The sequence below is a fragment of the Fukomys damarensis genome, unplaced genomic scaffold (assembly GCF_012274545.1).
Source record: "Fukomys damarensis isolate Sample0158 unplaced genomic scaffold, DMR_v1.0_HiC HiC_scaffold_39, whole genome shotgun sequence".
Classification (NCBI taxonomy): domain Eukaryota; kingdom Metazoa; phylum Chordata; class Mammalia; order Rodentia; family Bathyergidae; genus Fukomys; species Fukomys damarensis.
The window spans coordinates 75412829-75438529 of NW_022900951.1; the positions used below are offsets into that span (position 1 = coordinate 75412829).

Here is a 25701-nt window from a genome sequence, read left to right on the forward strand (position 1 = left end):
AAACACACCTTTTACTAATAAAAATTAGGATTTCTTTTATTGGTTCTTTTGAAGTTTTGCTTCAGTTATGTATTTGCAGTTTGCCAGCAAACATTTCTGCACAGCTTGAGGAAAGGAAGCTAGTTCTCCCTCTATTTGTGTTGTGCAGCACATTGTCTAAAATCACACAGATTTGAGTTCCAAATTACTCTGCAATTTCCTAGTGACAAAATGACCTCTAAATGCCTCATTGTTCAGAACTATCAAATGACAATATAAATATCCCTCAAAGAATCTCCCTAAGGGTTAAGCACAAATCACAGAATCTGACATATAGTAAAGTTTTAACATCACAGTTCCTATTTATATTGACACATGACTCCATCTTATTCTTTGGCAATTGAAATATATTTCAAAAACCATTTCTTTATGTGTCTGTGCTGAATTTTGGTATGTCACTTTGAAAAAAATTGAAGAATTAATCTATAATACTTTAACAACAATTATAGAGCATTTGCAATGAGTCATGTACTAGGGCTGTAATAAGGACATTACAAACTGGGCATGGTGGCGCACGCCTGTAATCCCAGCACTCAGAAGGCTGAGGCAGGAAGATTGCTGTGAGTTCGAGACCAGATTGGGCTACATAGTGAGTTCCAGGTCAGTCTCAACTACATAGTGAGACCCTGTCTCAAAAAAAAAAGATAATAAGGACATTACAAATGCATATAAAATTATCTAAAACTTGATGATAGCATAATGAATTATTATTCAATTAAAGTGGATGTTTGGTTCTAATTACTATACAGTTATGTGTGCATGTTAACATTTATTTAGAAAATTAATAAAATCCATTAAAAGTACAAAGACAAAAGTATAAATCATCTGTACTTCTAGGCTATATATGTGTAATGTATGTATTTGTAATACTAAAACACAGTATATATAAATATATAATATATGTAATTAAGACTACAGCATATTTTTTATATTTTCCACTTGATATATTTTCAATGCTTATTTTTATTAGCTGTGAGTGTAACATGCAGACCCATTTGTAAATTTTTTCTTCTAAAATATATAGTAAAAGCTTCCCTTGATGTTCAATAAAATACTCTCCTACAACATGATTTTAAAATTTTAAATAATACTAGATCAGTATAAACAAACATCATAATTTATTTTATCCATTCCTTAGGGTAGCCATTTTTTTCATTTTGACATTTCATTACTATAAATAAGGCAATGACAAACATGAACACCAACATCTCCAGTTATATTTTCTGCAGAGGACTTCACAGAGGAAACAGCCAGGAGAAGGAATTGTCTGCAGCAAAATCCTGGCACCAGATTTATATTTACCAGTATTCCCACTGATTATTTTCTTCTTCCTCTAACTGCTCTAGAGTCTATGTCCTTCTGCATTTTTGAATAATATTATTTGGGATTATTTCTTTTCTCTCCTGTATTGAATTATTTTTTTACTCCATGTTTGGAGTATGAGGTGTTTACATTCAATTTAGGGAGTTTGTACATAACAGTACTTAACATATCTTTAATCTCTTTATTACCCCTCTAATCCCTACCCTCCTACCTTTCTTTATCCATCTCTAAATACCTTTTCCCCAGTTTTACCATTATTGTTTAGTTGTTGTTATTTATAGTTCCTATTTGTGGCAGATAAAGATTACATTTATTGTGGGAAGTTGTGTCATGTACATGACTCACCTTAATCTTTTTACTTCCCCTTTTTTCTTCCTTGCCAAAGATATATCTCTTTATTATCTTTTAGCAATATTTTATTTTGCTCCTTTATGGTACTTTAGATTACTCAAAGGAGAGAAACCATATGTTATTTGAGCTTGTATGTATGATTGATTTTACTTAATATTATGTTTTCAAGGTGCATCCATTTTCCATCTAGACCCCAGTATCACTTTGATTTCAAAGACAAAGACCCAACTAGAAAAGACAACTCTAGGCCAATCACCATAATGAAAATAGATGAAAAAATCTTTAATAAGATGTTGCCAAAAAGAATGTAAAAAAAATGATGAAAAAGTCATATATCATGGCCAAGTAAATTTCATCCTAAGGTTGAAAGAATGGTCCAACCTATACAAATCAATAAATGTAATGCATCACACAAACAGAAGCAAGGAAAAATACATAATAATATCAATTTATAGAAAAAACATTTAACCATGCCCAATGTTCATTCATATCAAAAACCCTAAATAAAATAGGCATAGAAATACATTACTGAATTTGATTAAAGCAATTTATCACAAATCAAAAGCCAACATCATACTAAATGGTGAAAAACTGAAAGTTTCTAAAATCAGAAGCAAAACAAGAATGCTCAATACTAACACTTCTTTTAAACATAGTACATATAATATTAGCCACAGCAATCAGACGAAAGAATGAAATGGGACAGAGAACTGGAAAGGAAGAATTCAAATTATCATTATCTGCAGATGACATGATCTTATACTTACAAGACCTTATAAAGTGCAACAATAGTCTCTTAGAATAACCAAAATTCAGCAATGTAGTAAATTACAAAATAAATACACAAAAATCATAGTGTTCCTGTACACCAGTAATGAATTCACAGAGAAAAAGATTAGGAAAACAATAACATTTGCAATGGCATAAAGAAAAATTAAATACCTAGGAATTAATCAAACAAGGAGGTGAAAGGCCCCTACAATGGAAATTATGCTACTTCTAAAAAGGAAATTGAAGAGAACATCAGAAAATGGAAAGTTATCCCTTGTTTCTGAATAGACAGAGCTAATATTGTCAAAGTATCCATTTTTCCAAAAGTGATATATAGACTTAACACAATCCCAATTAAAATACCTATAGCATTCCTCACAAAACTGGATGAGGCACTTCATTCTTTTCCATTCCCACATCTAGAAAGTCAAGAGGTACAGTACTATCAATTTTGTCATCTAAAAACTAAAGTCATTTTCTTACTTCCTTTTCTAATATTTTAGTTTAAAGTATTGTCATCTCTTACCTAGACTACTGCAGACCTAGATCCTAATGGGGTGAATGCATCAAAGATATTTCTCTTTCAAAGAGTTTCTAACAGAAGTCTCAGAACTCCTTTTGAGTCACAAATCTGTGCACATCAATTCTTTACACTCCCTAATACAAATGCACACATTTAGATCCCTTAAGGGCTTCCCACCACTTTCTAGAAAATAAATTCTTAGTTCAACAGACAAGATCCTGCCTGAGCTGAGTTTGTCCAATCTTTGCAACCCAATTTTTTACCAAGCTTTCCTTTATTTACTACATTCTAAACACCCTTTTAAAAAATCACAGGTTTGTCATGTTTTATCTTGTCTGAAGTCTTTGCTTTCTTCTCTAGAACACTATTCATTACAATTTCTTCAATCCTCTATGACTTATTGATTTATACTTATCCATAATATTGTAGCTTTCATCTTATTGCCACAAAGAAAAATTCTATGTCTCAGCTCCCACACATACTTTTTGTGTACTTATAAATATAACACTTTTTCTTTGTTAGATAGCGAGTTAATATTTATTTACATGAATGTATTACAAAAATCCATCTCACATACTAGACTCAAGCTTCCTGAAAACAAGTATAATGTCTATGCTTATCCTTGCATCTGCAGCATCTAACACAATACCAGGCTATAGGTAGGCTTTCAACATTTATATTCATTGAATAAAATAAACATGAGGATCACACACCCAATATACTACTAAAATTTCTCTTCAACCAATGCTAGTAACTTTGTTGCTAAATCTGGTAGATATTTTCAATTTTGCTTTATTTGTTTACTCAGCAGTACGTGAGTTCTTTTAAACCAATGTTCCCTGAAAGTTTTTTTTTCCTTTGCTTCCTTTTTTTCAGATAACTTGTCATGCAGTGTCTCACCTGAGGACGTTTTTCACATACTTCCTTTCATCTGTCTAAAGAGCTCTCCATCCACTCATCACCTAGCTCATCATACTAATGAGTATCTTTTAAAACTTTACTTTTTGTGTGTAAATTTTTTTCAATTTTGTTTTTTATTAGTACATACTTGCAGCACATAATGATTAAATTATTGATATATTTCCAGAACACATTTTAATTCTCTTTTATCTTTTCACCTCCCTCTTCATCACTTCCTTCCATCTCTTGGTCCCCTTTTCTTTAGCAAAAGATCTATCTCCCTTTGTCCCATTATCTATCTTTCACTCTGCTCTTTATTTATGTTTTTGGATTCTTCACATCCCTAAGCACAGAGTGGATGCATGATATAGAGCGACTGATAGAATGACATTAGCCCACTTAATATTTTTTCCTTTTTTCAATTTTTTTGTGTTTTCTTTGTATTTAGTGTTGAGAATTGAACTGCAGGCCTTGGTGGTGTCAGACAGACTATCAGTGAGCTACATCCAAGCACCTAATTCAGTATGATCTAAAACAGCAAAAGAACTTAAGATCATACAAGTCAAATTTATATGTATTTTATCCTTTGATGGTAAAACATTCAGTTTTTAAATAATAAAAGAGGAAGCAGATTCATAAAGACAGCCTCTATTATAGAACTATATTCATGTAGTAGTTGAGTACTTTCTGAACTTGACCAAAAACCTATCTTTGGTAGTATTGATTTCCTTGCTTGAAATCAAAAGGTCATTGAATTAGGTAACCCCTAAAGTTCAACCTGATCTATGATTATATGAAATCCCAAGTATGTTGATATTCCTCGTATTTCTAAAAAGCACTTATAACTATCAAGATCCTCACTAAGTATTTCATATTGTTATAGGAGATTTGTAGTGGTGGTGGCAGTGATTCAATTGTTCTGATAATCTAAGACTGCTCTATTTAAAAATTCTTCTAAACTTATCTCAGTGTCTCACAGAATGGCAAAAACAACCTCTTCAAGTGACACTGTAAGCCACATTTCTGCACCATAAACCAATGGTGCTGAGAGCAACCTTAATAAAGAGAAAGTAGGAGGACACAATTTTAGTAGCCTTGAAACTAAATAATGTACAGATATCTAAATTGGAGAATGATAAATGATGCCAAAGCTGTAAAAATCAAGAGACAAACGTATTGTTATACAGATGTAGCTTCTGTTTAAAAATGGCTGGCTTCCTCCAGAAGCTGTCAGGGTATAGGAAATGCAAAACATTCTCACAGAGGCAATATATCAGCTGCCTGATCCTCCTCATCAGTCAAGCTTGTTGGCCTTTGACTCTGCACAATCTTTGTGACACTGTTATCAATGGTACTTCAGAAACATCTGCTCCAGAACTGTCTGTTACTGCCATGGCAGACAGCAAATCTAATGACACCAAAAATGAATGGCAGGAGACCCGTTAATGTGTTGTGGTGGTATGAAAGAACACAGTAATCATGAACAGGGCTAGAGAAATCTATCAGCATTTCAGTATCTAGCTAACTTACTAGCTCACATGTGAAACTACTTTGTGATGTCATTGACAAATAAGACTTCAATGAATAGCCTAAACTATCACTTTACTCAGAGCACATCATCTTAGTGTAAGTCAAAGTAAGATTAAGTTAAATATGTGGATAAGATATTTGGGCACAACTTAAATTTTCATTTGTACAACACACTTAGCATAGTGGTTTTTACCTATTATTGTTTAACCCTGTATTTACTCATTCATTCATTCATTCATTCATTCATTGTTTTATTTACTTGACAATCATTTCAGCTCCCAGGCTCAATATATCAGGTGTAACCATATGCCAGTGAGCAAAGCAGGAAATATATATTTGCCTTTGTGGAGTTTATAATGTTGTGGTGCCAGAAAAATACAAATTAAATACAAAGATATATAATAATAAGCATTATGAATAATTATATAGCAGAAAACAGGGCTGAGAAGTGGGAGAGAGTTCTGTGATCAAATAGAGAAAGCAGAGAACTCTTCACTCATAAACAAATATTTGACTAGAGAAAAGGTAAGATAATGAAGAGAGATGTGATGAAGAAATTCTTAAGAAGAAGAAATATTAATTCAATGGCTCTGAGGCAAGAGTGTATTTCCAGATTACAACAAGGACATAGAGGCCAGTGTGGCTGAGTAAGAGAAAATGGAAGGGGGATAAAATAGGATTTCATCCCATCACAAAAGCATTTACATTCTGTACTTTAAGATCTTCCCCAGTTATTATAAGTTTAACATGTAATAGTTCTTAAATAAATTTATAAATTATCTCTTCCAGAAGCTTGCTGACAAATTTTGAATGGGCTATCCTGAAACAGTACTGAATGTGAATGTAAGTTCAGTTCTCCATTGAAAAGACTCTGTGTGATCAAATCTTAAATTTTAAGAGAGATAACTTTAGCACATAGACAATTGTCTCATTTTCTCTATTGTCATTTTCCCTGCTTCTGTTAAACAGATTTTTTTTCCTTCATTGCACTTATTGGTACCTTTTAGGTATAAAATACAGTTATATTCATCACTGGGACCTTGTACCTTTAAGTGATATATCTTGGATTTTATTTTTCCCCCATACTCCAGCCCTCCCTTCACCCTCTCACCACTCTCCTATTTACAAAGACTTTGTTTCCATTTTTCCTATTCTCATATTTTTTCTTTTCCCTTCCTTCCTTTCTCCTATCCTTCCCAATTCCCTTACTCCTTTAGCAGTTTTCTTCCTATTTCTCATTATCAATTATACAATTTGAACCTTATTTACACTTTTCATTTTTCACACCAGATAAACTATTTGGTATTTACACATGTGTGTCCTATTTATTTTAGATTTCAACAAGTCAATCTCAAAATGTTGAGCGGTGTTGTCAGCTGCATACTGGTACGGAATGTTTATTACAGGAAGAATTCTTCTGATGGCTAGCCTTTTCTAAAAAAGGACTGTTCTTTGGTTCTCTGGACCAAGAGACTTACAAAGCATACCTTAATGTACAGGAAATGGGAGGTGTGGAGGAGGGACAAATGAAGAGTAGTTTTGAAGAAGGATGATATTCTCATAAGAATTCAGAGACAAGAGGCTTTCATATTTTTCCATCCTCAAAACTGTTAAGGATTCAGACAAAGTACTACCATCTAGAATATATAAAGAACTCAAAAAATTTGAACCCCCCAAATACAAAGACCTGATCCAAAAATGAGCATCTGAAATGAACATACATTTCTCTCACAAAGAAGTAAAAGCAGCAAATAAATATATGAGAAATTATTCAATGTCACTGATCATCTGAGAGATGCAGATTAAAACAACACTGATATTCTACCATACACCAGAAAGAATGGCTGCCATCAATAAATCAACCAAAATGTTGGCAGGGATGTTGGGAGAAAAGAACCCTTCTTTACTGTTCGTGAGAGTGCAGACTGGTACAACCACTATGTTAATCAATATAGAGATACCTAAAAGAACACGAATTAGAGGTTCTATTTGACCCAGCTATCCCTCTGCTGGGTATCTTTCCCAAAGTATTAAAAGAATCATGCCAAAGTGATATATGAACACCCATGTTTATAGCAGCACAGTTTGTAATAGCTAAAACCTGGAAACAGCCCAATTGCCCATAAGTTGGAGACTAGATAAAGAAGATGTCGTTTTGCTATTAAATGGAGTACTACTAAGCCATAAAGAATAAGAAATTAGAGTCATTCAAAGGAAATTGGATGCATATTGAGGCCATACTCTTAAGAGAAATAAATAAGACACACAAGTGTAAATATCAAATAGTTTCTATGGTGTGAAAAACTAAAAGTGTAAATCAGATCCAAATTGTATAATTGACAATATGAAATAGGAAGAAAGGGGCTAAAGGAGTAGGGGAAATGGGAATGGTAGGGGAATGGAAATAAGGGAAAAGAAAAAATAGGGAAAAGGAAAAAAATGGAAGCAAAGTCTTTCTAAAAGAAAAATGAGAACCAAATTCTGACATGTAAAGGTACAAGATCCCAATGATAAATGTAACTGTACTGTATACTTAAAAATTACCAATAAACTGAATGAGAAAAATAAACAACACTAAGTGAGAAAAAGAAGGATATTGTATTCTTGTAGAGGGAACAATCCAAGAATGAGACATAATAATCATAAATCTAAATGCCCAAAATAATAGTACACACACCTATATAAACAAATGCTAAATGTCATGAAAAATCAAATAAGTAGTAATGCAATGGTAATGGTGGACCTCAACACCCCACTGTCACAAAATATAGACCGAAAATAAGAAATAAAATAATGAAACTCAAAGTTTGACTAAAGGGTCTTAACAGATGTTCACACAGTGTTCCACCACATAAAATCTATATATTCTTTTGAGTTACAGAATGGTCACAGACCATGTATCTGCTCACTGAACATGTTTAAGCAAGTGCAAAGGAATTAAAGTTATCCCCTTAAGTTATCAGACCATAGTATGATGAAATTGGATAGGGTGGAAATTTAACGACACACTTCTGAAAAAACAATGGGTCACAGAGGAAATTAAAGAAGAAATCTGACAGTTTATGAAATTAAATAGCAACAATACAACATATTGGAATCTATGGGACACAATGAAAGCAGTACTAGTTGTAGATCAACTAGACAAAACAGGAACTCATTCAAAATATTTAGAGTGTTCCTCCCCATAAAATCATAGTACACATACTTTTCAGCTTCACACAGCTCTTTCTCAAAAATAGTCCACATAGTTGCTCACAGAACGTGTTTATTTAACAGCAAAAGAATTGAAGTTATACTCTGTGTATTATCAGAAAATAGTGCAAAGAAATGAAATTAACAGCCAAAAATAACCACAAAAATTGTATAAATGCCTGGAAATTGAATAACACACTTGTGAACAACCAATTTGTTATGGATGAAATTAAAGATGTCAGACAGTTTCTACAATTAAACTACAATGTCAATACAACATACTGGAATCTATGGGACACAATGAAAGCAATATTACAAGAGAATTTCATTGTACTGAATACACATATTAGGAAAACAGTGCAAACTCAAAGAACCTGATGCTGAACCTCATACTTCTAGAAAAAGAAGAGCAAAACAAACCCAAACCTTATATAAGGAAGGAAAATAAAAAGATCAGAGCAAAAACCAATGCAATAGAGTCTAAGAGAAAGTTTAAAAAATCAATGAAGCAAAGAATTGATTCTTCAATAGATTAAACAAAATTGAGAAACCCTTAGCCAACCTTATTAAAAAAATGAAAGACCCAAATCCATGCAATTAGGAATGAAAGGGTGAAATTACAATGAACCCAACAGCAATCCAGAACATCATCAATACCAACTATGAAAACCTTTATGCCATTAAGACAGAAAACACAGAAGAAATGGACAGATTCCTAGATGCATATGAATTAGAAAATTTGAACAAAGATAAAATAAAAATTCTAAAAGAACCAATATCAATCAATGAAATTGAAGATGTAATTTAAAACATCTAAGAAAATCCCAGGCCATGATGGCTTCATTGCTGAATTCTGCAAGACTTTTAGAGAGGAACTGTTACCACTACTGTTAAAAATCTTCAATGAAATTTAAAGGGAAGCAATTATCCTAAATTCATTCCTAGAAGCAAGCATCACCTTGATACCAAAAGCAGAGAGAGACCCAACCGAAAAGGGAACTATAGGCCAATCTCATGAATTAACATGGGTGCAAAATCCTTAATAAAATTCTGGCAAACAAAATGAAGAAGATCATCATGAAAATAATACATCCTGACCAAATGGCATTCAACCCAGGGATGCAGGGATGGTTCAACATATGCAAATCAATAGCTGTAACACCCTCTATTAATACAGCCAAGAACAAAAAATCATATGATCCTCTCTATAGATGCAGAAAAGCATTTCAAAAAATCCAACACACATTCATGATAAAATCCCTACAAAAAATTGGAATAGATGATCTGTATCTTAATCTGATAAAATATACCTATGAAAAAACAGCAGCCAATATCATATTTAATGGTCAAAAACTGAAATCCTTCACACAAATCAGGAATAAGACAAATATGTCCACTGTCACAACTCCTGTTCATTATAGCTTTGGAAACATTAGGTAAGAGAAAGAATTAAAAGGAGTAAAGATGAGAAAAAAAGAATTTTAACTATTTTTATTTGCAGTGGACATGGTTATCTATATAGAAGACGCCACGAAAAGTCTTCTAGACTTAATGACCAAATTTATTAGAGTAGCTGGATACATGGTCATTATACAAAAATCAATACACATTCTGTACATGAACAATAGACTCGCTGAAAAAGGAACTGGAGAAACAACTACTTTCACAATAGCAACAACAACAAAAAAATGAAATAGGTAGGAACCTAATGAAAGAACTCAAAGACCTCTTCTCTGAATATTCTGAAAAGAGTCTAAAAAATGAGGTTGAAGAGTATATCAGAAAATGAAAATACATACCTTACTCCTGGCTAGGAAGAATCAACATAGTAAAAGTGGCTATAATTCCAAAGCTGCTATATAGATTCAATGCAATTCCAATATGAAATTCCAGCAGCATACTGTGCAAACCTTGAGAAAACAGTCCAAAATACATTTGGAACAAAGAAATAGACCTGAGGACCAGTGGAACAGAACAGAAGATGCAGAAACAACTCCAGACATACTCAGCCACCTTAATTTGACAAAGGAGCCAAACACACTTGCTGGAGAAAAAATAGACTAGTTAATAAATGGTGCTAGAAAAACTGTTTTGCAACTCTGCCAAAGAGTAAAACTAGACTATATCTCTCAATATGTACTAAACTAAAATCAAAATGGATTAATGATCTAAATATTAAAACAGAAATACTAAACCTGCTGGAAGAGGTTAAGTAGAACACTTGAAGACATTTGCATATGAACTAGCACAGACAATCAACAAGTGGTATTTCTTCTCATTAAAAAGGTTTTGCACAGTAAGAGAAATCACCCAAAGTTGAAGAGAAAACAATGTGGAAAAAATATTTCACCAACTGTTCCTCAAACAATGGCCTACTATCTAGGACATATAAAGAACATTAAATAATCAGACCTTCTAAATTTTAAGACCCAATCAAAAAATTGGCATTTGAAATGGACAGGCATTCCTCATACAAGGAAGTAGAAATAGCAAATAAACATATGAAAATATTTTCAAAATCCCTGGTCACTCAAGAGATGCAAATGAAAACAATGCTGAGATTCCACCTCACCCCAGAAAGAATGGCTGTTATCAAAAAATCAACCTGTAGCAAATGCTTGCACGACTGTGGAAAAAGGAAGCTTGTTGGTGGGAGTGCAGACTGGTGCTACCATGGCGGAAATCAATATGGTGATACCTGAAAAAATTAGAATTCCATCTGACCCAGCTATTTCCCTGCTGTTTTTTCCCTAAAGAGTTAATAGAATCATACCATAGAGATATATGTACACCCATGTTCATAACAGCACAGTTTGCAATAGCTAAAACTTGGAAACAGCCCAATTTCGCAGTAACTGGAAACTGCATAAAGAAATATTTTTTTCTATTAAATGTAGTACTAATCAGCCATAAAGAATGAGAAACTAGAGAACTTTATAGCTAAATGAAAGCACATTGAGGTCACCATCCTATGTAAAATAAATAAGACAAATATGTGTAAATACTGAATAGTATTCCTGTCATTCTATTGTTTTCCTGTTGCTGATTCCTTTTTTCTTTCTATTTAATGACTTACTCTTGTCAGTGTATTCTTTCCATAAGACTATTTGATATTGTGGGGTTCATCATCACTCTCTAAGAAATACTTGAGGGTTTTTTGTTTGTTTATTTGGTTGGTTTTTTGTAGTGGGGTTCAGTCAGGACTTGCTCTTGCTAGGCATGCATGCCACAACAAAGCTAAATTCTCAGCCCTGGCTTTGTGTTCTTGAACCTCTTATGGTGTTCTTTTTCTTGGAAATATCATATTTCTCCATCAATTTTCAACAAAAGATTTGCAAGATATATTATTCTGGGTTAAAGTTGTTTTCTTTTAGTGAATGATGCACTTCACTTGAAGGTGTTTTGTCCTTTAAAGTTTGTGTTAAGAAGTTGACAATAATTCTAGTGGTTTTATATAATAAGTGATTTGTTGATTCTTTTTTTCAGCTTTAATTGAGTTTATTGGTACATTTTAGGGATACAGTACAGTTACATTCAAGATATATTATTCTGGGTTAAAGTTGTTTTCTTTTAGTGAATGATGCACTTCACTTGAAGGTGTTTTGTCCTTTAAAGTTTGTGTTAAGAAGTTGACAATAATTCTAGTGGTTTTATATAATAAGTGATTTGTTGATTCTTTTTTTCAGCTTTAATTGAGTTTATTGGTACATTTTAGGGATACAGTACAGTTACATTCATTGTTGGGGTCTCGTATAGAATTCCCTACACCTTTAGCCCCTTTCTTCCCATTTCACAAAGTCAGTAATCTTATTAGGATCTTATGCATTATTACAGTTTATTCACACCAGAGAAACTATTTGCTATTTACACATGTGTGACTTATTTATTTCACTTAGGAGTATATCTTCAAAATGTATCCATTTTCCTATGAATGAATCTATTTTCTCGTTCTTTATGGCTGAATAATATTCTATTTTATAGAAAAACCACATCTTTAATCAGTGTTGCTTCTTTATTAACATCTTTAGAGACTGTTCATTTTGGACTTCTCGGTTTTTGCCTATAATGTGTCATAGAAAATTTACTTTATGATTGCTGCTATTAAGTTTTCTATATGCCTTTCTCATCTCTGCCATTTTAGCCATTTGTGCTGTCTTCTGAATTTTGCTAATTTCAGTTAATCTTAGATCAGTCTTCTTTGTGTTGTCTAGTGGATCTTGGAATGATTTCTCAGGTCCTTTGGTTTTCAAGACATAACTGAGTATATCCTCAATCACAGCACGCCTACATCTAGTTTTGTCACTCTCTCCTCAACATTGGTCATTTCTACTGCCCACACCTTCATTTCTGTGTGGCACCTTTTCAGAGATATTAATTATTTGCCAATCTGGTCTTTCATGTTTTGTACTTCTTTGTTTTGCTAAGTTAGATTTTTACTAGTTTCTTCTTTAAACTTTAAACTCTCTGATTATTTTGTTTATGAAGTCCATTATCTATTTAGTTATATTATCTTTGACTTTGCGGAGAACCTTATTGATCTGTTTTTGTTTCCTTTTTTATTATTTTGTATTCATTCATCTGGATTGCTTTTGTTGTCCTACACACCAGTAACTCATTGAAGAGCATTTGTGAGGTTCATAGTTTTGGAGGAATTTAGTTGCTTTGTTTTATCTTTCTTTTGGTTGAGTTTTATTTTTTTGGAAATTTTTTTTTTTTGCTGAGAATTATGGATCAATTTCAGTGGAAGGATTTTGTTGCTAATGTGGAGATCTCTGTAGTTTGATACTTTGCACTCTCAGCTTTGTCTATGTCCTAAAATCCAACAACCTCCATTAATTTGGGAAAGGAATGTACATTGTGATTGGCCTAGAATCCAGTTATCCATAGTTGAGTTCAGTTATTATTGAAGACACAGAAACAACCCACATTTAGCATACAGTTGAAGAAAATTAGCAGCAACAATTCTGCCAACTGGAAATAAAAATAAAATCAGCAATAATTTTATAGTTCAAGATAAAGTACATTTCGATATAGTATAAGTATGAATAAAAGCAATCCCTGTGCCACCTTTAGTAATAGAAAAACCATCTATTGTAATATAGAAATAGAGCCAGGCCAAACACTGACATGCAGTAAATATCTATTAAATATAACTATGCCTTCATTCACTATAGAAAGGAGTTAAACAATAATATCATACTCATCTAAATTTCTAAATATTAATAAAACTTAATAGTAACATTAGTAAAGATGGAGGGATGGGGAATGAGTGAATTAATCAAATAAAATTTGAAAATATTGAGAAATAGAAGGTGAGAAGCAGGAGAAAAAACAATATAAAAGATACTATTGAGTGGTAAAGCAGAAGTAATAGAATTTGATACAAGTAACAGAAAGAACCAAACCATAAAAGAAAAAAGAAAGAAAACTACAGAAAGTAAAATAAATAAAAATATGGACAAAAATAAAAAGTAATAAAAATAAAACCCCTAAACTCAAAAAAAAAAAGACAGAAAAAAACAGTATTGAATCTAAAATTTTTCTTTGTTTTCCTATGAGTAGTTTTTTTCTACAGACTTTAACATGAGAATCCACCTGATATGGTGAGAGATAGCCACTATTCAGTTTTATTTTTGTTTCCACAATCATGTTTTTGTGTTTAAATACTGAATCCTTCTCTGCCTTTCATTTTAGCAGTAGGTGTTTAATGGTAATGGTTTTGGAACTGTAATTATTATGGATGTTACCAGTGATCATGTCTCTTTGTGCACTACAACTCATAATTCTCTCCTTACAGCTTCATGGATTATTGGTTTGTTGACGTGTTCTGCAAAATTACCTTTCAAAATTGGTGGATAAATACAAGCATACCATGACAAAAAAAACATAAAAAATTTCATGAAAGCCACACCAACATTGTAGAAAGCACTCAAAAGATTTGTAGAACAAGATAGCAAAAGAAAAATTACCAAATAGCCCAAAGGGAAAGATATCATCTAAGTGACAGAATATTGAAAAAAAAAGGAAAATAATATAGAAAAAACAATGGAGTGTTATACAATAACAGGAATCAATTAATGCATTTCAATAACAACTTTCATGTAAATAATTTTAATTCCACAATCAAAAAACACAGACTCATTAACCTGATAAAAAAACAAACAAATGATATATTGCTTACAAGAGAAGCACTTCATCCTCAAAGAAACATGTAGATTGAAAAATAAAGGATGGGGAAAATATGCAATGTGAAAGGATCCGAAAAGCAAGGAGTAGATAGCTTATTCTCAGAAAAGTTGACTATAAGACAGAACAGCAGAAAATACTGAGAAGGTGATTATATACTGATAAAGAGAACAATTAAATAGGTAGTCATAATGATTTTAAGCACATATGCACCAAATATGGGCATGCAAAATTCCATAAAACAAATACTTTGGGACATAATAGATCAGACAAAATATCAATACAATCTTATTGGAGAATTCAAATTCCCTACTTCACATACAACAAGCCACCAGATCCCACTGAAAAAAGAATCAAAGAAATATCAGAGTTGAAATACACTGTCCAAAACAATGAATTTAATCAATATCTGTATGGTATAGAAAGGCTGCTCTCTTGCTCCACAGAAGAGGGATGGATGTGGGGTAATGGATATAAGCCCTAGACCACTAATCTTCCTAAGTAGCCAGGTGCACTCAAGGTACCATGCCCCCCCCCGGTACCATGGTCCCAGGTATGCAGATCTGGCTCAGGGCATGTGGCTGCAGAGAATGAGGCTTACTGTCTGTGTCCTTCTGTGTGCAAGGGCCCTGAGTGAGTGCATGATAAGAGTTCCAGGAAGGAACTAGGTGCCAGCAGCTCAGCAGCTATAGTGGGACAGCCTGTGGGACAGAGAGGCAAAACAATCACTCTTTAAAATACTTCACTGGTCCTATACAGTGCATGTGATTCTGGAGTGTACTTTGATCTCTCTCAGCTTACTTCAGTCTCTGAAAATTATCTTTTTCACAACAATCACTCAGCTTGGAACATATGATAATGGGAATAGATTTAGGCAGAGCTCTGGGCACAAGGTAGTTAGCACTAGCAAAAATTCTGCTCATAAATGCAGGGTGCTCCTTCCCACATCAGGTGGGTAGGCTACTAGAAGTCACTTGGCTAGGTAACTGTGTAGAAGGCCATGATTCAGGGCAGTGAACTTCTGCATGTGAATCCCACCCCCCAGCTCAATATCTATGGGTTATGTACAGCCATAGTTCTGTTATGATCAGTCTGTCATGAATAATTGGTGAGGTAGTGTACCTTTTATGGAGAAGAGATAATCAGGGCAGGATACAACCAAAAATAAATGTACCAAGTGCAAAAGTGTGTGAGGTCCTACCGTTGGATCAGCATAGCCCCTGAGGTCATAGGCAGACCTATTGGGCTTGAGTGGGCTGGATGCACTGTGTACAGTAGTAGACCAGCCACAATTACAAGGAAATCCAAAGGGGGACCCCTCAGGATTCTCCTACCTTTTTCTGAACAAAACCCATGTTACTTGCCTTTTCCGTCTTTCTACTAAAAATGTCAGACACAAAAGTTCATTCTCCCAATTTACTCTGTTTACAAACAAGAGATGAGAGATCATCTGCTTGTCCCTGTACCTTGTTTTCTTTCCCTTGACTGCCAGGTCAGTCAGGAACCTGAAATATGCTTTCTCCAAAGTTCAGTGTTCTAAATGAAAAAATAAATCTTCTTTTGGCCAATGACAGAAGTAACCAAAGTAGCTGAAGCCAAAAAAGACCAAAGAAAAGGAGAGTTATTTTTTTTTATGCCCTAGGAGAGCCAGGGAATTAGATCACTTATAATTGCCTTGACCCTCATGCTGTCTCAATCACTTGCTCCGGTACTCAAGACTTAGCTCAGTGAGAAAGTGGGCAGACACTTTGTTTTCTGGTTTAAATATTCACAATGGGCTCAAATTGCCACTTAATCCAACTGTCAAATTGGTTAGTGGAGTGCTATTAATGGTTGCTCAGTCATAGATTATTCTTATGTATTCTCTTTTGCTTTCTTTTAAAAATTATTTCCACTGACGTATACTTTGACAATAATAAAATAAATCAATTAAAATGTATAGATGGCTCAGTAAATTTTAACAAATATAACTATCAATGCAACTACCACTTTATTCATGAGAAACAGTATTGCCAACATTTTTTAAGACAAACCCTTGCTCCACTGTCTACCTACTCTATGAATTTATGATTCTTCTGCCTCAGCTTGAAAGAATCTTGGGATTGTAGGCCTGTGCCACCACACTGAGCTCCCATCACTTGCACAGAGCCCCTAACTTTTTCCAGCCATTCCCCCTTGCTCCATGATAGATAAGCTTTACATTTCCCAAATTTTCATACAAATAGAACAATATTATATGCAACATTTTGTCTGGTTTTTACACTAAGCACAATTGTTTTGAGATTCTTTAACGTTGTTATGTATAAAAACTGGGAGTGGTAGCTAACACCTGTAATCCCAGCACTGGGGAGGCTGAGGCAGAAGGATCCCTGTGAGTTCGAGACCAGCCTGGGCTGCATAGTGAGTTCCAGGTCAGTATCAACTACATAGTGAGACCCTGCCTCAGAAAAACAACATTGTTATGTATATCACAGTCCATTCCTTTTGTGTGTGTGTGTGTGTGTGTGTGTGTGTGTGTGTAGTATTTCATTGTATAACGTTACCGTGATTTGTTTACCCATTTGTTTATTGATGGATAATTTGGTTTTCTCCACCATGAAGCTCTTCTGGATAATGCTGCTAAAAATATTTAAAATAAAAGATATCTACAGAATGTAGCACCTGAAAACAGAATAAACATTTTTCTGAGAAAATTTAGCTTTATCCAGAGTAGACCATATTTTATGAAACAAAAAAGGCTTAAATAAACAAAATAAAATATTATTTTGCACACTATTGGATTATAGTAAAATAAAATTCAATATCAAAGCAAAAGAGGTAATAGAATCTGTACAAATGCATGGCGATTAAATGGCACATTCTTTTGTTTTTTTTCTTTGACACAGGATATCCCTATATAGTTCAAGCTGGCCTTGAACTCACTATGTAGTCCTGGCTGTCCTTGAACTCATCATGATCATCCTACCTAGCCTTCCAAGTACTAAGATTATAGGCATATGCCACCATGCCTAGCAAATGATACATTCTTGAATAAGCAATTGGTCACAGAAGAAATGAAAGAAAATATTAAAAACTTTCTAGAATCAAAAGACAATTTTATCTCAATATAGCAAACCCTATGAGAAACAATAAAAGCTATTCTAACAGAATTTATTGCTATGAATTCCAAAATTAGATAATTGGAAGAATCAAAAATTTTAAAAATTTAATTATGAATCTCAAGTTTCACAAAAATAAAAAAACAGTCCAAATGAAAAACCTGTAGGAGAGGTATTACAAAAATTATAACAAAATTTAATGAAATTTAAATTAAGAAGACAAAGTATCAGTGAAAAATTGGGTTTTTGGAAGGAAAAACAATATTGATGAAAACTTAGCCAAACTTCTCAAAACAAGGAAACAAAAATACTCGAAAATCAATGCAATTATTTATGATAAAATGAAATCATAGCAGATTCTACTAAAATAGAAATAAATATGTAAACTATTTCAAAAATTTATATTCCAAAAATCAGATGACCTTGAAGGAGTCCATAAATTCTTAGACATTTTTTATATACTAAAATTAAACAAATAACATATAAATCCCTGAATATACCAAAAAAGTTAATGAAATTAAAACATTACTAACTAATAAAATGAAGGATTTAATGGATTCACCACAGAATTGCATGAGTTCTTCAGGTAAGACCTAGTACTAATACTCCCACAAAATGTTCTGTGAAACTTAAAAGGGTGGAACAATGACAATCTCAGTCCCTGAAGCTACCATTACCCAGATATCAAGACCAAGGGAGGACTCAATAAAAAAAGAAAATTATAGGCCAATTTTCTTAATGAACTTCTATGCAAAAATTCCCAAGAAGATACTTTCAAACAGAATGCAACAATTTATAAAACAGATCATATATCATGATCAAATAGACTTTATCCTAGGGATGCAAGGATGATTCAACATATGTAATTCAATAAGTGTGGTATGCCATGTACATAACAGAAAGGAGAATAACTATTACATTATTATCTCAAATGATTCAAAAAAGTTTTAGACAAAATCCAACATGTATTCCTGACAAAAATCCTGAAAACATAGGTATAGAAGGATCTCATTTTAACCTAAAGAAAGTCATTTATTTAGGGACAGTGAGAAAGATAGGGAAAGGAGAATAAGGGAAAAGGAAAAAAATATGAGAAAATGTAAAAATGGAAAGCATATAAAGGCACAAGATCCCAGTAATGAATGTAACTGTACTGTCTACCTAGAATGTACCAATAAATTATTTTTTTTATAAAAGTCATTTATGATGAATGCACTGCCAACCTCACATTAAATGAGGAAAAACAATAAGCAATTTCTCTAAAATCAGAAGCAAGACAATGAGGCCCACTGTCATCACTCCAGTTCAATATAGTATTAAAAGCTTTAGCAGACGGAATCAGGCAAGAGAAAGAAAATGGTTTTGTACAGGAAAATAAGTCCAATTATCCTCTTGCACAAATGACACGATCCTTTACAGATAGGACCCAGAAAACTCTACCAGAATACTCTTAAAACTAATAAACACTTTCAACACAGTGATGAGCTAGAAAAGCAACACAATTCAATAGTTTCTCTGTATTCCAGTAATAAGCCCACCAAAAAGAAATTGAGGATTTAAGTAAATTCCAATGGAAATACCAACATTATTTTTCACAGGACAAGAAAAATAGTGTTCTATAATTTGTGTGGAACTGAAAGAGATCCAGAATTGTCAAAACAATTGCAAGCAACAAGTGGAAAGCAGCAGGCATTATCAAATAAAGCACATTAATAAAAGCAGCATGGCACCAGCACAAAAATAACAAATGTAGACTAGTGAAATAGAACAGAGATGGCAGAAACAAGCCCAAGTACTTTCAGCATATAACTTTTGACAAAGGGGCCAATAATATGCTAGAGAAAAGGTAGCCTCTTTAACACATAGTCTTTCAACACTGATTATGCATTTACAGATGAATTTATCCAGATCTACATCTCTCACCCTGTACTAAAATCAAATGAAAATGTATAACAAACCTAGATATAAAAACAGAAACACTAAATCTAGTGGAAAAAAATACTGATAAAATTTGTGAAGACATAGGCAAAGGTGAGGTCTTCCTAAAGAATATAAAATGCATCAGTCTATCCTGGTCAAGGACCCAGGTGCTCCTATCCATTGTACTTATTCTTGGGGCTCATCTCAGTTTAAGAAATGGCATTTCACAGGTGGAGAAAGGGACTGTTCTTGTTGGAGGAGGTGCTTATGCCACTGTTTTAGGACTGTCTCAGTTTGCTTACTACAGAAGGAAGCAATTTATAGAATGCTTGAGGGCCTCCAAAAATATTAGAAGAATAAATGATGGTGAGCCTGGCCTATGTGGAAGTAACAGAGTGCTCTGAATCTTTTAACAGGGAGCCTCCTTCCAAAGATGCTCAGCTCCTAACTTTGTGAAACACTTTGGAGGAGGAGCAACAGGAAGTGGCTATGTGCTCCATGCTGTCACCGGAGGAGTAAAAATCACCCTTGTAGAAAGAGATGATTTCTCACCAGGGATTGGCAGTAGAAGCACTAAACTGGTACATCGTGGTGTGAGATAAATTTAGAAGGCCATCATGAAGTTGGATATTAGCAGGATGGTAAAAGAAGCCTTTGATGAGCATGTCAACCGATTAGAAATTGCTCCCCATTTGTCAGGCCCACTGCCTGTAATGCTTCCAGTTTGCAAGTGGTGGCAGCTACCTTACTATACTGGGTAGGAATCAAGCTGTATGATCTGGTTGTCAGAAGTAATTGTCTGAAAAGCAGTTATGTTCTCAACAAATCAAGAGCCCATGAACATTTCCCCATGCTCCAGGACAAACTGATTGGAACAATTGTCTTCTATGATGGACAAAAAAAGGATGCAGGATTGAACCTTGCCATTGCTCTCACTGCTGCCAGATGTGGGGCTGCCACAGCCAATTACATGCAGGTGGTGAGCTTGCTCAAGAAGACAGATCCTGACACGGACAGAGAATGCATGAATGGGGCCCAGTGCAAAGATTGGCCATGAATTTGATTTGAGAGCCAAATGTGTAATCAGTGCTATGGGGCCTTTCAGATGCAATTCACAAAATGGACAATCTTGATGCAGCTACCTGCCAGCTAAGTGTGAGGGTCCATATTGTGATGCCTGGTCATCACAGCCCAGAGAGGATGGGGCTACTTGACCCGGCCACCAGCTGTGAGTGAGTTATTTTTCTCTTACCCTGGCAAAAGATGAATGTTACTGGAGCTACTGATTCTTAAACTGATATCACACATCACCCTATTAATTCAGAAGATATCAACCTCATTTTGAATGAAGTGAACTACCTGAGCTGTGATGTTGAAGTGAGAAGAGGAGATGTCCTGGATTTTGGACGACTGGAATTCATCTCCTCATTACAGATCCCAAGTCAGCATACACTCAGGACATTTCCCAAGATAGATGACATCAGCAAGAGTGGACTTACCACAATAGCTTCTGGGAAGTGGAGAACTTACTTATCTATGTCAGAAGATACTGTGAATACTGCAATCAAAATTCACAATTTGAAAGCAGGACCTAATCGAGCAGTTGGACTTTTCCTTCAAGGAGGCAAAGATTGGAGCCCCACAATGTACATTAGGCTTGTCCAGGATTACAGTCTTGAAAGTGAGGTGGCACAACATCTGTCACTTATGGTGACAAGGCTCTTCAGGTGGCCAAAATGGGAAGTGTTACTGGAAGGAGGTGGATTATCGTTGGAGTGTGACTTGTATCGTACTTTCTGTATATTGAAGCAGAGGTGAAATACTGGATTAAAGAGTACGCTTGCACTGCCATGGACATGATTTCTTGCCACACTTGCTTGTGTCCAGGATGCAGAAGCCCTACCCAAGATTGTTGAATGGATGGGCAGAGAACTGAATTCAGATGAGAAGAAAAAAGGAAGAACTTGAAAGAGCCAGAAGGTGTATCTATTATGAATTGTGCTGTAAATCTCTATCAGAACAGTTAACAGATGGCTCTGAAATTAGGCTACTGCCTTCATATATTGACAGGTACAAGAAGAGATTTCATAAGTTTGATGCAGATGAGAAAGCATTTATTACCATTGTTGACATTCAGTGTGTATTAGAGAATATCAATGTGCAAATGGATGAAAATAAATTACACTAAATTATGAATGAATGAAGTAGATTTGAACAAAAGTGGGCAGGTTTAACTCAATGAATTTATGCAGCTGATGAGTCCTATACAGAAAGGAAGGGTATCTGGAAACCGGCTTACTATACTAACAAAAACTGCAGAAAAGAACCTCAGCAAGAGTTCCAATTCCAGTGAACCATAGTTGTGGAGGATTGTGAGTCTGACCAGTAAATCCACAGCCAATAAAATCAGGAACAACAAATCAACATGTAACAACCAGAGAGGATTTAAACCACTGTAAAAGAGTGGCTATGGTAGCTGCCTCTTTTACATTTTATTTATTTATTTATTTATTTATTCATTTATGATACCAGGAATCGAACTCAGGTCCTTGCACTTTCAAGCAGGTGGTGGAACCACTGAGCTAAATCCCTGGCTATCTGCCTCTTTTTTAACATTCAAAAATATTCTTCAATATTAGGATGTTGGTATATTTACCAGCCTAACTGAATTAAACTTTCTTTTTATATACCGTTCAATCTGAATTCCAAAAATGTGCATTTTCTCATTTCTGGCTAGGAGGTTTGCTAAACCAAGGCCCCACACACGACCTCTGAAACAAATGGAAACCACAGGAAGAGACAATATCTTAACTCATTTTATTTAAAATAATGTTTATATACCCCTCCCTAAAGGAAAACCTAAATGAGTGAGTGATGCTCTGTGGTGTAACTGTGAATTTTTTTCTTTCAAAGTGTAAGTTTTTTACTTCAGCTTTTTAGAAAAGTAAATGGAAGCATATGACTACTCAACCTAGTGTTTTTCTACAAAGACAATAGATTTCACTGTTTAGACCCCATTGATACTAAATAGATAGAAGAGCTGTCCTTTAAAACATCCAAATCACATAGCACCATATTGTACACACTCTCTTTCTCTCTTTTAGTTAGATAAAGATAATGATGAGTTATGTCCCCTGTAATTCTGTTACAGTGGGGACTGGGCTCATAATGTGACTAACTTGGGCAAATCTGTGTTTTAAAATAGGCGTTGATTGTTCACATTTTGCTACAAAGGGAGTTCATTTAAGAGCAAAGAAAAGTGCACTTGTCTTAATTTTTAGAGTGTCCGATTTTGATTAAAACCTGAAAATTCTAAAATATATGCTCCTTTACTATCCCAGAGGCTCATTTTGGAAAGGAAATGGTTTGAAATTTTTCTGTGAATAAAGTACTGAGCATCATTGAATACATTCTTACACCTAGAAAATGTCTTTATCTGATTTAAGCAAAGGGGAAAGAAATAGGAGAATAAGCTCCTCCAAAACCCATTCCAAGCACAAAACAATGTGTTTTTTTTTCTTTCCTAAAAACATATTAGTTGATTTGGGGTAGGTGTGCAGGGATTACCTTTTTTCACCAAGTGACTTATTTCAAGCTCCTTTGAGGAGATTCAGGTGAAAGAACCCACATCTGTGCTGGAGAGTTGGCCATTCCCTGGTATAACTCCCACCTCAATCATAAGAGTAGTGATAATGCTGGATTATTTGACAAGTGGATGTTGTTTGCCTTCATGCTTAAGTGTTCTTGCTTCAATCAATTTATACTGAGTGCAACTTTAGTATTTCTACTAGTAAATGAATGCTTTCTATTCTGCATTATTTTCTGGCTTTATATTTTCTGTTCAAAATGTGTAATTTCCTCTTTTATACCACAAAAATTTCAGTCTGACTTCTAGTAAATATACTGTACAGGTCATCCTTTATGATTTTCCTCTTCTTGTGCAATTTGAAAAGCATTTTTGGCATATGACTATAATCATACCGAACTCAGTAATTCTAACTTGCACTGTTTTACATTATGTTAACCTTTTTAAGGGAACTAAAATGCCTTATTATGTTTTCCAAGAATTTCAAGCATAAGAAAGCCAAGTACTGGAATGGATATATACACTGCATGTTTTTATATGTGGCACTTTTATGTATTGTGTTGGGTTATTGTTCTATATTGGACTGTTAAATGCTATGTTTGTGGCTGGGCTGTCATTTTTATAAATGTCTTGGTGTTTTATCACCATTATTTATTACTTTTGATATACAAAATAATCTTCATGCATTTATAGAGTGATAAGAAGATATATTTAATGTGTCTTGTTTTAACTGAATAAGAACTGAAAGCATGAATCAATAAAATTAAAATGATCATAAAGAAGAATACAAAATGCACAAAATTAATATCAAAAATTGACACTTGGAATTATATCAAACTAAAAGCTTCTACACAGCAAAAAAGCAATTTTAAAAGTGGAGTGACAATATATACAACAGAAAGAAATTTTGCTAGCTACTCCCCACACAAAGGAATAATATATATAAATACAAGGAACACAAAATATAACTCAATAAAAAATTAATAAAAATGGAATATGAATAAATATACATAGGTCAAGTCATTAAAATGCCAAAAAGTACATGAAAACATATTCACTAACTGGTTATTACAGAATTACAAATCAAAATAACAGTGAGATTGCATCTTACTCCAATAAGCATGACTATTTAGACCTTGCCTAAAAATGTGAATTTTTTTTTTTTTGGTTATTACCCTTCTCATATCAGAGACCTATTTTCTGTGGCCACTTGCATATTCTAATTTTCATCAATGAAAGATCACCAATCTACAGTGTTATCTATTCATCAGCATGTTAAAACCATTTAAGGAGCAATCTAACAGAATATGCCTTTCATGTGCAACCCATTTCAATAGACAAGTTACTAAAAGAAATAATACTATAACAAAGAGCAACTGAACATTTGATATTTTTGAGCTAGAAAATTAGTCTGATAAAACTTCCACAGAAGAAATCCTTAAAAACAGTAAGAAATGAACTAGAAAATAATATATCAAGGAATGGGAACCTGAGGAATACTCAGTTGAAGCATTAATTTATCATATTTTTGTGTGTTGTGAATATCCACCACCAACAAAGAACAAAAATTTTTATGTGAGTTTACAAAAATGGAAAATGTGTGTAAAGATTCAGATACAGGCTGAAGGAGGGTAACAGAAGTAAATAGCTATGGTGGTGGTAGGAAGCACTATGCCAATAATGAAGTCTCAATGTCTTCTTTAACTGTAACAAAATATGGATTTTCACATTAAAAGGACATAACATATTGACCATGAGAAATGGAAATAAATATTTAGACAATGAATAGGAAAACTTCAATACATCAAAGATTAAAAATCTTAAAATCTTCATAAGAAAATTAGCAGGTTACTTACAAAGAAATAGAAATTATCCTTACAACATATATCTATTAAGCAACAATGAATGCTAGAATTCAGTGAAATAATATTTTCAAGGTTCTGAGGGAAAATCACAGTCATAAATCACTAAATCCAGCTAATTGAATACTTAAGAGTGGGTAATATGAAGATATATCACATACAAAAGTTAAGAAAATTGATCATCCCTTTACCCTTTTTGAATAAACACACCTTTGACCAATAATAGTATAATTTAAAATGAATAAAATGTTAAGGAAAAAAAGATATGTTCAAAGACAAATTGTTATCATAAATATATGTTGGTTTATGTGATTTATTATCTGAGAAAACTGTAACCTGTTTCTTATGTTGAAATTAATATTTTAGACACTAGGTTAAAATATGCAAACACAAACCTGCTTGTTTAGAAGGATGAACGAT

The 25701-nt window shown here is 33.7% G+C and overlaps 1 pseudogene; it reads left to right on the top strand.

Annotated features, from left to right (window-relative positions):
* The first annotated feature begins 19192 nt into the window (after positions 1-19192).
* LOC104861813 lies at positions 19193-22209 on the top strand (annotated as a pseudogene).
* Positions 22210-25701: the final 3492 nt, after the last annotated feature.